Source organism: Ambystoma mexicanum, chromosome 6p (assembly GCF_040938575.1).
Source record: "Ambystoma mexicanum isolate Mex_15411 chromosome 6p, UKY_AmexF1_1, whole genome shotgun sequence".
Classification (NCBI taxonomy): Eukaryota; Metazoa; Chordata; class Amphibia; order Caudata; family Ambystomatidae; genus Ambystoma; species Ambystoma mexicanum.
The window spans coordinates 54,069,761-54,085,283 of NC_090935.1; the positions used below are offsets into that span (position 1 = coordinate 54,069,761).

The following is a 15,523-nucleotide window of genomic DNA, read 5'->3' on the forward strand; positions in this document are numbered from 1 at the left end:
AACCTACCTGGGAATGTACCTCTGGCACCGCCCGAACGATTTTCTGGTGACCCAAAGAGGTTTGCAGTATTTATTAATCAGTGCCGGTTGCACTTCTTATGCCGGCCAGCAGCCTTTCCAACTGATCAAGCTAAGGTAGCTTTCGTGCTTTCGTACCTTAGTGGCAATGCGGCAGACTGGTCGATCCCTCTAGTTAATCAAGATGATCCGGTTCTCCATGATTTTCAAGCTTTTCAGCTCAGTATGGAAAAACTGTTTGCAAGACATTCACAGGGGCAGGCCTTGGACAATGAGCTCCTTTCATTGCGACAGGGTAATCAAGACCTTTTGGCTTATATTGCGTCTTTCAACAGACTGATAGTGGAAACTCGATGGCCTGAGGACAAAAGGATTACGCTGTTTTATAGAGGTCTACGTGGAGAGCTCAAAGATGTGTTAGCCCAAGTAGTGAATCCCCCGCAAGACTGTTCGGACTATATTGACTTAGTCGTTCAAATTGACCACAGACTGCAGAACAGGAAGGCCGAACGTTCCAAGTTTGATACTCGAGTATTTTCCAAACCACCAACTCCTACCAAAGGAGTAGACTCCGGGGAACCCATGCAAATAGGGGGCCTGAAAGGACCACTAACACAAAAGGAGCGGGAAAGGAGAAAACAGCTGCAATTATGCCTCTATTGCGGAAACTCGGGGCACTTTCTTCGAGACTGTCCGGTGAAACCAGCCAAGAAGGCAGTAGGAGCTGCAGTTACCAGGGTCACAAACTCTGAGCAGGGAAACGACCTTGCCCGACAAGAATAGAGGTCCTCTTGCCGAGCGTTAAAACCAGTTCAGTGACCTCGCATTTCGTGATACCTATGGTCCTCATTAGCCCTGAACATCCGGATCGATTACATGCGATTGAAGCTTAAGTCGACAGCGGTGCCATCGGCAATTATGTGGATCATGAAATGGTTTTGAGGATGAATCTGACTCTTTGTCCAAAGGCTGTAAAGGACGTCATTACTACGGTGGATGGTACGGAGATAGCCTCCGGACCAGTAACGCATACCACCCAAGAAGTGACACTAGTAAGTCAAGATGGACACCATGAGAAGATCGTGTTCGATGTGATCAAGGCCCCTCAGTTCCAGATTATTCTAGGAATTCCTTGGTTAGAGAATCACAATCCTCAGATCGATTGGCGAGCAAGAACGGTTCAGTTTCCAGAATGTGTCTCTACTTGTCACCCTCGACCTGGTGTTGCACTGGCAGCAATTTCCTCGGAGGCTCCCCAGTTACCTCCTGAATACCTAGAATTCCAAGATGTTTTCCGGAAGGATCAGGCTAACTCTCTACCTCCTCATAGGTCTTATGACTGCCAGATAGACCTGATACCTGGATCTACTCCTCCTTGTAGTAGAATTTATGCCCTCACCGAGCCTGAGAATGTTCACCTCCGACAATACCTGGATCAATACCTAGCGAATGGGTTTATTCGTCCTTCCAAGTCCCCTGCTTCCTCAGCTTTGTTCTTCGTTCCAAAAAAAGAAGGGGACCTTAGAACTTGTATAGATTATCGCGCCCTGAACCAGATCACTGTTAAGAATAGATATCCGTTACCTTTGATCCCTGAACTCCTGGACCAAGTCAGAAAAGCATGCATATATACAAAGCTGGATCTTAGAGGAGCCTACCACTTGGTACGGGTAAAAGAGGGCGATGAATGGAAGACGGCCTTCCGCACCAAGTATGAGCTATTTGAATATCAGGTCATGCCCTTCGGACTTTGCAATGCCCCGGCCGCCTTTCAATATTTTATGAACGATGTCCTCAGAGAGCTCATAGATGTGTGTGTTGTTGTTTACATTGACGACATCCTCGTTTATTCTTCATCGGAAGCTGAACATTGGAAACACGTGAAAATGGTCCTCAAGAGATTGCGTCAACACACACTTTTTGCTAAGTTGGAAAAATGTGTTTTCAACGTGACTGAAGTTGAATTCTTGGGATTCATATTATCACCTAGCGGAGTTCGTATGGATTCAAAGAAGGTCGATGCAATTCTCAAATGGCCATCGCCATCCTCCGTAAAAGGTGTTCAAAGCATGTTAGGCTTCGCTAACTTTTACCGCAGGTTTATCCCCGAATTCTCTCGAATGGTCCAGCCCATCACCGCCTTGTTAAAAAAAAACAAACGTTTTGAATGGTCTACCGAGGCGGAACAAGCTTTCCAGAATTTGAAGACTAGATTTATCTCTGCACCGATCTTAAAACATCCTCGCCCAGAACTCCCCTACATCGTTGAAACTGATGCTTCGAGCCTTGCCATGGGGGCAGTTCTATCACAAAAGGACCCAGTAACCAATCAGTTGCATCCCGTGGCATTTTGGTCCCGCAAATTCTCGCCTCCTGAAATCAATTACACTATTACTGATAAGGAACTTCTAGCTATCAAGTCCGCCTTTAAGGCTTGGCGGCATTATCTTCTGGGGGCCCGACACACGTTACTGTGATTACAGTCAGGACGGAGGGGAAACCATGTAATCGTATGATTTGCTCTAAAAACACCTTTGCCAGACTGGATGCGTTTGGTAGACCCTTAAGCGGAATGAAATGGGCCATTTTAGAGAATAGGTCAACAACCACTAGGATAGTGTTGAACCCTTGACAGGGACGCAGATCTGTGATGAAATCGAGGGAGTTTGTGCCAAGGTGCAGGTGGAATTTCCAGGGGTTGAAGATGGCCTGCAGGTCTTTGTTTCTGGGATTTATTCTGTGCACAAATGCCACATGACAGAATAAACTGCGTAATGTCCTTTCGCCAGGTCGGCCACCAATAATTTCTTTTCACCTTGGCTAGGGTCTTGGCAATTCCTGGATGACCTACTATCAGGGGGTCATGATAACCAGAAATGACTTGTTCTTGTAGTGCCTTATTCGGTAGATATAAATGCCCTCTGAAATACGATAGTTGGTTCTTTGTTGTGTAATGTTCACCTTCAGTGGTCCAGCCTTGTAGAGCCTCAGTGTTCATTAGGAGACGAATTTCCTTTTGGAGTTCGTCCAGAGATGATGTTGTTGTAAGTCCTAGTAGTTTGTCACCTGGAATAATGGTCACCGGGTCCTGGGTTGAATATGCGTTCTCATCAATACCCATGCAGGATACAGCGTCGGCTTTTCTGTTCTGGACTCCAGGTCGGAGTCATAGTGCTTGCCCCCAGACATCAGGAGCAGATCAGCCTGCCCAGGGTACCGGCACCCATGGGGACCTTTAAGGCCCCAAAGGATTGCCTAAGGGCTTCCTGGACTCAGTCCTGGCGCTGTTGGTGCCATGCTCATACTGCCTTCTCAGGCAAGGCAGGTTACCAAGTAACAGAACCACGTGCAGCCCAGTCTGAAGCTGGTTGAAGGGACTACTTTATCTGGGGACTATTTGATAGGGTGTGGTTGAAGGGACTACTTTACCTGGGAACTACTTCTGGGAAGCTATTTAAACCACGCCCGCAGATCATAACACGCTTCGCATCATTCTGCACTCCTGCAGCGTAACGCTCACCGTGTCTGCAAGCTCCAGTCCTGTCTTCAGCCACGCCTGTCCTGGTCATCGCGATCCGTGCCTGCAAAGGAAGGAGAGAGTAAAGATTAGAACAAGACCCTTACCTGCTTCTCCATCTTGATCGTCCGGGACTCTCTGCATCTGCAGAAAAGGAACACCAGGTTAACCGCGCAGAGTAAGAACCATTTTAAAGACATTGAGCATTGCGCAGCGTGATACTCACCTGAATGCTGTTCGTTCTTGCAATCCAACGAGGCCCACGCACGCGAACGCCATCCCGGAGCTGCTGCACCTGCTGAAAGGAAAAGAAACCATCAGGTGAGCTGCGCCTCTCTAAAGACATTAAATCTCACGCAGCATAGATACTCACCTGAAGCTGCATTCGCTTGCGGTTCCACGAGTCACCATCACACGATCTTCGCTTCGGAGGCACCGCACCTGCGGAATAGAAAAGGGACAGCAGATTAGTTGCACAGAAGAACAATATCGCATGTTTAGATATTATTGCATCATGAAAGTATAGAAACTTACCTTGGCATTCTACTCACCATTTCCGGAGGGGAGTCGCTTTTCATCTGGTGCATCCCAAAGGGGAATCTGCAAAGAAAAGTCACAAGAGTGAACTTTGGGCAACCTGAACTCTAAAGCAATTCATGCTATCTAGTATTGGCATAAAGACTTACCTCAGAGTCATCGTTGTCTGGAACTCTGCCATAAAGCTACAGGATCAGTGAAGTTAACTGGATCCCTGTATCTCTACGCACCCCTGCATACAGCCGCAGGATGGAGAGCCCGCCCTTCATAACATTAAGGTGAGACATAGTAGAAAGTGGCACAAGGAGGTCGGGAGGTGGAAGTCGGTCCTCCACCTTACGGATAGTTAACATATCATTTCAACATTTTAGGCAAATCTTCCTTCGTGCCAGAAAGACGAAACTAAGTGGGCAAGTGCAGTCATTCATCACTTCGCTACGAGTCACGCTGGTGGAGACTGCTGCAGTCCAGCTTCGTTCGGCACCCCTGTGGAGACCAGGTGAGCGTAACAGTTGGCATGTGATTATGTAACCATATTCTGCGAAGAATAAAGCCCATCTGAGTTGATGGGATGATTCAGACTTTGCCGTCTTGAGGTATTGTAGGTTGCGATGGTCGGTGATTACTATGATGGTATGTCGGGCGCCTAGGAGGTAATGCCGCCAAGCCTTAAAGGCTGCCTTGATCGCTAGGAGTTCCTTGTCTGTTATTGTATAGTTAAGTTCAGGTGTAGTAAATTTTCGCGACCAAAAGGCCACGGGATGTAACTGTACTGTTTCGGGATCCCTTTGGGAAAGAACAGCCCCCATTGCCATGCTGGAGGCATCTGTTTCCACTACATATGTGAGATTTGGGCGGGGGTGTCATAGCACCGGGGCTGAGGTAAATCTTTTCTTGTGTTCCTGGAATGCCTTCTCCGCCTCTTCTGTCCATTCGAACAGTTTGTTGTTTTTTCGTAATAAAGAAGTGATCGGGTGCACAATCTGGCAGAAACCCGGGATGAATGGGCGATAAAGGTTTGCAAAGCAGAGCATACTTTGGACACCTTTGACTGAAGACGGTGATGGCCAGCTAAGGATGGCGTCTACTTTGTGCATATCCATCTGGACACCTTTGGGAGTGAGGACAAAACCAAGGAACTCGACTTCGGTGACATGGAAGGAGCATTTTTCAAGTTTTGCGTATAGCTGGTGCTGTCAGAGTTTTGCAAGGCCGGAGTGAACGTGCCTGACATGGTCCTATTTAGAAGAGGAGTACACCAAGATGTCGTCGATGTAAACTAGGGCACATATGCCAATCAATTCCCGTAGTACATTGTTCATGAAGTACTGGAATGCGGCAGGAGCGTTGCAAAGCCCAAAGAGCATCACCTGATATACGTAAAGCCCATACTTAGTACGAAAGGTGGTCTTCCATTCATCTCCTTTCTTTACACGCACGAGACGGAATGCCCCCCTAAGGTCCAATTTGGTGTAAATTTGGGCATCCTTAACTTAGTCCAGAAGTTCTGGGATAAGGGGTAGAGAATATCGGTTTTTAACTGTTACCTGGTTTAGTGCGCGGTAGTCGATGCACATTCTCAAGTCCCCCTCCTTCTTGGGTACGAAGAATAGGGGCGAGGCTGCTGGGGATTTGGACGGGCGGGTAAAACAGTTTGCCAGGTATTGGTCCAGATATTATTTCAAGTGGAGATTTTCAGGTTCAGTGAATGCATAAATTTGACTAAACGGGATTTGTGCAGCAGGTACGAGGTCGATCTGACAGTCATATGGCCTGTGAGGGGGTAAGGTATTAGCCTGTTCTTTTTGGAAAATATCTTGGAAATCATGGTATTCACTTGGTAGTGTACTTGTTACACCTAGTACCAATGCCTCTTTATCTTGGACAGGTGGTCTCTGGGTCAGACGATGGCATTTCCACTTGGTAGCATGAATGAGCACACTCATTGGAGAAGGCTAATTTCTTGGCTCGCCAGTCGATGTTAGGATTGTGAGTCCCCAACCACGGCATCCCTAGAATCACCCAGAACTGAGGGGCCTTGATAAGGTCGAAGGCAATGGCTTCCCGATGTCCGTCTTGGCACAGAAGGGTCAATTCTGCTGTGCGTTGAGTTACAGGATCAGAATCTGTCACTATGCCGTCGACAGTGGTGACCTTCTCAGTTGTCGTTTTCTGACAGCGGGGAAGCCCCATCCTTGTTGCCAGGCCTTGGTCAATGTAATTACCAATGGCTCCGCTGTCTATGTATGCCTCCACAGCATGCATCCAAGATGGTTGTTGGTGACTGATCAAAATCACAGGCAGGGCAAGGTTTGAGGTCTGTGGCTCTTTTCCTTCGCTCGACAATTGGACCTCTACGCTTGCCGAGCCTGGAAGTTTTCTGACTCTTGTTCTCCTCCTTCTTTCTCTGTAGCTCCAACAGTTCTCCTAGGGGTTTTTATGGGACATTCTCTGAGGAAGTGACCTGATTTCCCGCAGTACAGGCATAATTGTTGTTGTCTCCTTTTGTCTCTTTCGGCCTTGGTTAATGGGCTCCGTACCCCCCAATTTGCATGTGCTCCGAAGTGTTTTCTGATGAACGTGGACTGTTCTCCTTTGAGCGTACATACACAGTCCGATTCTCCATTCTGGCTCGATCTGTCTTTCGATCTTGCAGCCTGTGGTCTAGCTGCACCACTAGGTTGATGAACTCTGCACAGTCTTTTAGCGGGTTTACCACCTGAGCTAGGACATCTTTCAATTCCCCCCGTAATCCACGATGGAATAACATTGTTCGCTTCTCCTCAGGCCACCCAGTTTCAACGACAAGTGTGTTAAAAGTGACGATATATGTGAACAAATCTGGGGTGCCTTGGCGGAGGGACAGAAGTTCGTTATCCAGAGCTTGTTGGGCGAACAGCTTCTCCATCTCCTGTTGGAACCACCTGAAATTCCATAAGAGTAGGCCATCCTGGCTTACTAATGAACCAATCCGCGGCACTGCCACTCAGATATGACAGAATGAAGGCAACTCGCGACTGATCGTTAGGAGAGGTTCCGGATCTACAAAGAAAATGGAGGCGGCACTGGTTCATGAATACTGCATATTTTCTTGGGTCCCCCTTAAAACGTTCCGGTGGGGCCAAAGGAACTGCCCCAGGGAGGACCACCTGCACTGGATGGACGGATGTGGCTGGAACTGACTGAATACTCCCTGGTAACAGAGGCTGCCCAGCCTGTGTTTGTAGCAATTGTCTGGCTAGTTCATCGGTGCGGTTCTTGGTGACAATCAACTCACTCCTAAGGGCGTTGGTTTCTTGCTGGGCGGAATGCACCTCGGCCCGTAATTCTCCCAGTAACTGGGATAGTTGGTCAGTCTCTGATGTTTCCATGACGCCCAGGTGGATGTTTTAATTGAGGCTTCGGGTTCTGTTACGCTCACCTGGTATCCACGGGGGCACCACTCGATACTGGATGGAAGTCTAAGCGCTATCCCGGACCCCTCTCTGCTTGGTTATGTGCCAGACATTGGGTAGCACCTATAACAGGAGAATGGAGGGTTAAGATACTGGTTCTGTGATGGGTGGACTCCCACCTCCCTCTGGTCCAAATCCCCTCCCTTGGGGCTATTGCTCACCTTAGGTTTTTGTGCGTTGAACTCTCCGTCCTGCGTCTCTGTGCAGGGGCGCGTGGTTGGTGCGGACGTTCCGTGGACCTAGCTGCTTCACTGGTCCGTGTGCCCTTATGTTGGGTCCAGACCAACTGTGACTCTGACTCTGCTTGCTGTCTTCCAGGTGAGTTACAATGTATTTTCCATCTTTATTCTGTCTCTTTCTTTCCATCCGTTTTCTCCGTCTTCTCGGCGTCTTGCTCCACTACGCTGTTCCCCAACAATGTCTCTTTTTGTTTTCACAGGGATGGTTGCGATCTCGGAGTTGTCGCGCTGATGGTGAAGAACACGGTGAGTTATTGATGCGCAGAGCGCTGCGCTGTTTATTGGTGTTAATTGCTAACCTGCGTTCTCTTCTCTTCTTTGGACAGGTTGCGGTGATGTCCCGGAGTGATGAGCGATCGAAGCGCTGCTTGCCCAGGTAAGTGCTTTGTTAATGCTGACCTTGTTGCTCCTCCCTTGCAGGTTGCGGTGAAACCCGGAGATGGGCGAGGTAAAAGAAGCACAGGGTGCTGCCAGGACTCGCTGCTTGCCCAGGTAAGAATTGTTATTAATGCTGTTTCTTTACCTTTGCAGGTTGCGGCGAACTCCGGAGATGGGCGAGGTAAGCGAAGCGCAGGATGGATTCAAGGCCGATTACTTCACAGATAAGTGTTCTTGCTCGCTAATGCTGTTCTTGTTCTTCCACGTTATTAATGGAATCCGGATCTAGGGCTTCAGGATCGGGCCACCGGAAAAGCAGCAGAGCAGGAGCTGGAAACGGGGAGCTTTACGCTGCAGGAGTGCAGATTAACGCGAAGCGTGTTCTGCTGTTTGGGTATGGTTTAAATAGCCAAGGTAAAGTAGGTTCAGGCCAAGTAGTTCCAGGCCGAGCCACAACCAAAACACTAGACCACATGGCTTGGTTCTAAAGAAATGAGCTGTGTAATAGGCCTCCATGTTAGATTTAGGTCCAAAACTGGTATTGCTTTATTCCTGATAATGAGCCTCAGGCCTGACTCTATGTATGTTTCTGATGTAGTTTTAAGGCCCTTGGGGCCGGTGTGAACGGTGTTAGCCCCACTGCTGCCAGGGGGTTGTTATACCTGAGGGGGTCAGGGGCATGGATCATGACAGCGCACCTCTGTTTTGGTAGAGTTTAGCATCAGAGATTGCAAAGCCATCCAATATTTAATGGCAGAGAGACAGTTGGAAATGTTGATAGATCAGAGGAGAGTTCAGAAAAAGAGAAGAGGATTTGGGTGCAGAAAGTTGGTATGTGAACCCAAAAGAAGAGATTAGTGCCTCAAGAGCAGAGATGTAGAGTGTAAAGAGAAGCAGACCCGGGATAGAGCCTTGGGGAACACCAACAGTTCGAAGAGTGGGTTGAGAGGTGTTGTTGCTCCAGGAGAAAGAGTATTGGCGAGGTGCAAGGTAGTATTCAATCCGGGCAAGGGGTCAATTGTGAATCCAAAGTAGAACGTTTCTCCTTTAAACCAATCACTGTCCTCAGGGTCATACTGCCCCCATCCAATGACAGTCCTCTCCCTAAACCCCTCCTCTAGCAGCCATCTTCAGATATTTACTGCACGCGTCAGTGTTGGAGCAACTTCTATGTTTTTTTGTGTTTTCAAAGGAAAAAGGTTCTATTTTTGTTTTGAAAGAGTTTGTGTGCTCTCTTCTCTATCAGCCGACTGCGGGGACCAGTTGTTGTTGAATTTGGCGCCCCTCAAGGGGGAAGATCATTGAAGATTCCAGAAAGCCCTTGGGCCTACTTTCCGCCCTCCAACCATGACGGAGGAGAAGAAGGAAGGAAGAACCCTCTTCAAGCCCTACACCAAGTGCGGGCTACGGAATGTGTTTGTTGAGGACAAGCACCTGTCATGCCTCTACTCAGGGCCATCTTAAGCACTTTTGGGGCCTTGGGCACAGACATCTTTGGGGCCCACCTCCACCAAACCAAAGGAATCAAGAATATTGGTCACAACCCCACCCGTTGCGCTCACAACCTATAGGTTGATATGCTCTCCCGCAGCATAATAAGCAGGTTTTCTCCCTTTAAACCCCCTTAGCCTCTTCATTCAGAATGGAACAAGTAGCATTTGAAGACCAACATTAGAGGTTACTGTTCTAGTACATGCAGGATACTTTTTTTATCACTAATATCCTGGAAGGTATGCAGCCTGTAGTATTAATGCAGGACTGTATATAAAAAGGTACATGTAACCATAATATACAGAGAACTCACATTAGCTGCTTCACAGAATTCAACAGTGCTCATGCATGGATAGAGACCACCAATTAGAAAGAAGGAGAACACTGCTGCAGTCTCTACCTCTCCTGTCCCCTCCCAGGCCCTCTGTACTGCACTGGCCTCTCACTTCATCTCTAAAACTCAGGACATCCTGTCCTCACTCTCCTCCTATCACCTCCTTCCCTCGCTTCCCTGCTCTTCCTCCGACCCTTCTGCAGCCACCCCTCCTCCCTCCTTCTCTACCTTTCCCCTTTTCTCTGCTGACGAAGTTTCCGGACAAGTCCGATCTATGAAAGTCTCGTCTAAACAGGTTCACCCCTGTTCCTCTAAAACTATCAAGAACCACATCGACTCCCTGGCTCCTGCCCTGGCTGACTTTTGCAACCTCTCCTTCGCCTATGGAGTCTTCCCATCCCCCCTCAAGCACTCCCTTGTGCACCCTCTTCTTAAGAAACCCTCTGCCGACCCCTCCTGCCCGGCTAACTATCGCCCAATCTCCATCACTCCCTTCCTGGGCAAGCTCCTGGAGAAACTGGCCATCTCCCAGCTTAACCTCCATGCTGAAGATGTTGGTAGTCTTCATGACCACCAATCCGGCTTCAGAGCGGCCAGAAGCACGGAAACTGCTCTCCTGAACATCCGTGATGACCTGCTCTTGAACCTCGACTCCAACACTCCGTGTGTTCTCATTCTGCTCGATCTCTCTTCTGCCTTTGACACTGTCAACCATGCCATCCTGCTCAACCGTCTCCGCGATAACCTGGGTATCACTGGTCAGGCTCTGGCGTGGCTGACCTCTTTCCTTTCCAATCGACCCTCCCAGGTCCAACTTGGGTCCTTCCTCTCTGACATCTTTTTCTCCACCTGTGGTGTTCCCCAGGGATCTAAACTCTCTCCCTGGCTTTTCAACCAGTATCTGACACTTCTTGCCCACCGCATCGCCGCCCTCTGCCCCAACTTTCAGTGCTATGCGGACGATACCCAGCTCATTTTCAGGCTACCCTCGGCCTCCTCCTCTCCTGCCCTCATCTCTGACTGTCTGTCTGCTATCCAGGAATGGTGTGCTGCCAACGACCTCCGCCTTAATGCTAGTAAGACTGAGATTCTACTCATCGGCACACCCACTCCCTCCTTCCCTGCAGCTCTCTGGCCAGCCTCTCTTGGGCCTCTTCCTGCTCCTACCTGCAAGGCAAAAAACCTCGGGGTCATCTTTGACTCCACACTCTCCTTCTCTCCTCATATATCTGACGTCTCTAAGAAGTCACACTACCAGCTGCACCTCCTTAGAGGTATTCTTCCCTTCCTCTCCTTCCCCCCGAAGCTCACTGTCTCCCGAGCCCTGGTTCTCTCGAAGCTGGACTACTGTAACAGTCTCTATCTTAATCTGCCTGCCTCCACTCTCCCCCTCTGCAACTCATCCAGAACAGAACTGCGAGACTTGTCCTTGGCCTCAAGCCCAGGGACCGTATCTCTCCAGGACTGAAATCTCTACACTGGCTCCCAGTGGCTGCGAGGATTAAGTTCAAAACCCTCTGCATTGTCCACAAGGCCTTCTGGGGCCTGGGACCTAAATACCTGCAACTCTCTCTTCCTAAATATCTTCCTTCCCGAGCCCTTCGCTCATCCGTCTCCAACTCCCTCAGGGTCAGCCGCTTCTCAAAGCAACGAGCTGGGGGTAGATCTCTCTCCACGGCAGGAGCCTCCCTCTGGAACAGCCTTCCTGCCTCCCTGAAACTTGAGGAGAACCATTTCCGGTTCCGAAAGCACTTCAAAACCTTCCTCTTTGCTTCTGCTTTCTCTCTCCCTCTCCCCTGCTAATTCTTCACTAAATTCTGCACTGAATCTGAAACTTGGGCACTCTCACCGACCTCGGTCCTGGGCCCAGCCACTCTTCACTTGCACTGCCTCCCTGGCAACCCCTGCACTGCGGGACTGTCTCTGTATCCCTACAGCCCCCCCTTCCCAGCACTTGTCTGCACTTACCTTGCACTTGCCACCAGCTGGCCCTATTTATTTATTTATCTATTTATTTCTATTCTACTTACCTTGTACTGCACTTTTCCCTGCACTTGCGCGGTCTGAATGACACATGGCCTAGTAGGATCGTTGTCTGCCCTCCCCCTGTTCCCCCCTCCCTGCCTCGTCGCGCCTTGAAACACTTGTGTATAGGCGCGTTACAAATGCCATATCTTATCATATCATATCATATCACTACACAAACCGTAGCATGGATAGTGGAGGCAGATTAGAAGCTACCAGGAAGGTGTCTTTATTCAGACAGACTGAGATTAGAAGTGGGATATGGTTTTCTTTTTTTTTTTTAATCACTTTATTTAAACTTTTTAACAAAGAACAAAATAGAAATCTTCTGTACATCGCATCATGTTCAAATTGCAATGCCTATAAGAACCTCAGAGATAAACAAAATAATACAGAACACCTGAATATCAATGAATTTTGCAAATAACAATTACAATTTGAACAAAGAACCCTGACACTCAAACAATAAGACAAATCAACAAGAAACAAAAACACACAACAAACAGCTCCCCATCACCAGAAAGCATCTCCAACCCATGTGAGGGATTATCCACCAAGGGTTGGAACCCGACCATTAGCCATATAGGTCATTAAAAGGTCCCCAAAGCCGAGAATAACGCCCTTCTCTACCTTGTCGAAGGAGCATAACTTTATCAAAGTTTGACAAGACCTGCATATCTGATAACCACCCTTCCACACCCGGTTTCTTCCTTGACTTCCAGACCCGTAAAATTTGTTTCATTGCCAAAACCAACCCTCTATTAATCCATTCTGCACAGTCCCTCGCTCTGTCTCCTCTACCCCTGTTGGATAACAAAATGATTGATAGGAAAGAGCGAGGAAGTTTCTCTTCCAATACAAGGTCCAGTCTATCCAATACCCCAGTCCAGAAGTCGGAAACTCTCGGGCACGTCCACAACATATGTATCAAAAATCCCTCATCACATCCACAACCCCAACATGAATCGGTGTCCAAAAGTCCCAATCTGGCCATCTTGGACGGAGTCCAATATAGTCTAAAGAGGACCCTCTGCCTAATATAACGCAGCTGCAAATCCATGGTTTTCTAATAGTGTTGCCATTAGATATCAAAGGAACAAATGCCTGTGGTGTGCGATATAAATATGCTCACTATTAACAAAGTGAAACCAGGAAAAAGGCTTTTATGAAGATCATACCATGAGAAGGAAATCAGGGCTGACAATTTTGAAAGGTTTAGGGACTGACAATATTAAGAGGTTAGGCAATACAAGATTAAACGAGATGCCCAGGATCACACATTGGTTAAGGAATGAAGGGGTGAAGCTGGGATTTGTGCCAACTCTGCAATTTCTGCATTTGAACACTTTCTTTTCCAGTTCTTACCCTGAACTAAAGCAATCTCATTTTTATAAAAAAAAATGGACATGGAAAGTACACAAATCACATTACCTAAATTGACAATTTTCAAACAAAATATTATAGAAGGGTGTTATGCAACATGGGAATAATTCTAGCTTTGTTTTCTCCATCATCAATAGAAGTCTATAAGTCTATAAGATTCAAACTATGTGATTTAACAAATTAAATCTGGGTTCGTCTTTCGTATTTCAAAGCTTTAAATACTTCCAAAACAATGGCTTGTGACATTTTAATTTATAAACGTACAAAAACCTTTGTTTTTTACCAAAAAGCAAACAGTTTTTGTGTCAAACAAGCAGACCTTAAAATATGCTTGCCTGAGGCCTGCAACATATGGTCCGCTCTCTTCTGTCTACCATCCCTTCCACCCAAATGGCCTACATAAGAAGAACGATCAAGTCATAAGATACACTTTACAGCAGCATGCAAGAAGGCAAACTTCACAGAAGACAGCACAGTAATTCAAGCTATATTAGATGATTTGACCAGGATCACTGGATCATCTGCTGGCAAATTCAGGATACAAGCATGAACGCTTTTGTTCCATAGTCTTGAATTTTGATACTTATTCACCTCTTGGACTAACAGTTCATGCCATCATTGGAGGCGATTGCCTAGTTTGTACAACACCCCATCTGAACAAACAGATTTCTAGACCTTCACCATACGGATGACATGTTAGTTTTTATTGCAACCCCTAGCTGGTGCAGATACATTGCTGATAATAGCAGATGTTGTTCTGCAAAACCAAGTACGTTTGCAGGCAGGTTTATAAACTTCAGACATAGGAAAGGCTCAGCCAGCCTTGCTGGAATGTGGAATTCTAATTGTGCATAACTTCTGAACCACTGTGGCACTCAATTTATCAATATGCATTTCACCATTGCCTATTGCACATGATCAACATAATTCCCACAGGAAGGAAAGAATGCTACAGAGTTGTGCCGTAAGGAACACATGAAACCATGTATAACACAGTGAACACAGACAGCAATACATGATGGTTTGATCAAGGCAGAATGTACTTGTAAAAACAGAAAGGCAATGAGTTTAGAACCTCAGCAGCACCCCATAAACTATCCTGGTGTGTTCTATTTAAGATTGGTGAACAATGGAATCTTACTTCAGATCAGCTAGCCTTGTGGGGCACCTTCCAAGGTGGGTGTTCTGATCCCACCAGCTCAGCCGAGGGATGTGTCTCTGGACATCCTGCCTACCCTCTACACCTTGGTTCGGAAAGCCAGAAGAGGATCCCACGGGGCCCTGTTCCAATGGTCCCCCAGACCTCCAATCAGCGGCCAGCAAAGAAGAGGAAGCGTCACCCAATGCCCCCATTTCAGCTTTCACATCTGCGTCGAGCCCCCTCTCCGCCAGCGTACCCAGACACGGGTACGATGATGGAAATGGCCACGACAACGGACGAGGATATCATTGCATCGGGCGGCGAGTCTCCTCAACCTAGGGTGTCCACACAGCATGAGGTTGGGTTGTTCCATTTCATGATTGCCAGAGCCTCCGAGCTGTTCCAGCTTGTGCCTGAAGAAACCATGAAGGAGGGTTTCTTGTACCAGAGGTGCGAGGCCAAGGGGAAGAAAATCAGGGATGGTGCCCTTTCTGGGTGAAGTGTGGTAGGAGGTCCTGGCCCTCATGAAGAACCTTGCACTGCTCTGGTCAAATGGGATAGGCTCGAGAAGAAGTACCGGGGCGGGAATCTGCACCCAAGTGCCTTAGGTCGCAACCATCGCCTGATTTGGTGGTATCGTTGGCTGCGATGAAATGGTCGGCTAACCCGTCCTCGTCATGTTTGGTCCCTCGAGACAGCGAGAAGATGAAGATGGACGCCATGGTAAGGAAGGTGATTTACACTGCAGTGTCCACCATCAAGGCGGCCAAAGCACTGGCGATCCTAGCCAGGTACGACAGGGAACTGTAATACAAGCTGGGTCTGATTTTGGAGTTCCATGGGAAATAGCATCTGATCACGCCATCACAGTGGAGTTGGACGTCGCAGACACAAGGTTCTGACAAATGGGGAACAGTGTCCGCCTTCATTGCCAAGGCTGGATGGAGGCCACAAATTTCCGCTAGGAGGTCCAGGTGAAGGTACTACACATGCCCTTCGACGGAA

The 15,523-nt window shown here is 47.9% G+C and overlaps 1 protein-coding gene across 1 annotated transcript in view; it reads right to left on the reverse strand.

Annotated features, from left to right (window-relative positions):
- The window catches only part of LOC138510659 (long-chain-fatty-acid--CoA ligase ACSBG2-like), a 508,494-nt gene that overhangs the window by 146,346 nt on the left and 346,625 nt on the right, over window positions 1-15,523 (reverse strand). The gene's annotated exons all lie outside the window — the stretch shown is intronic.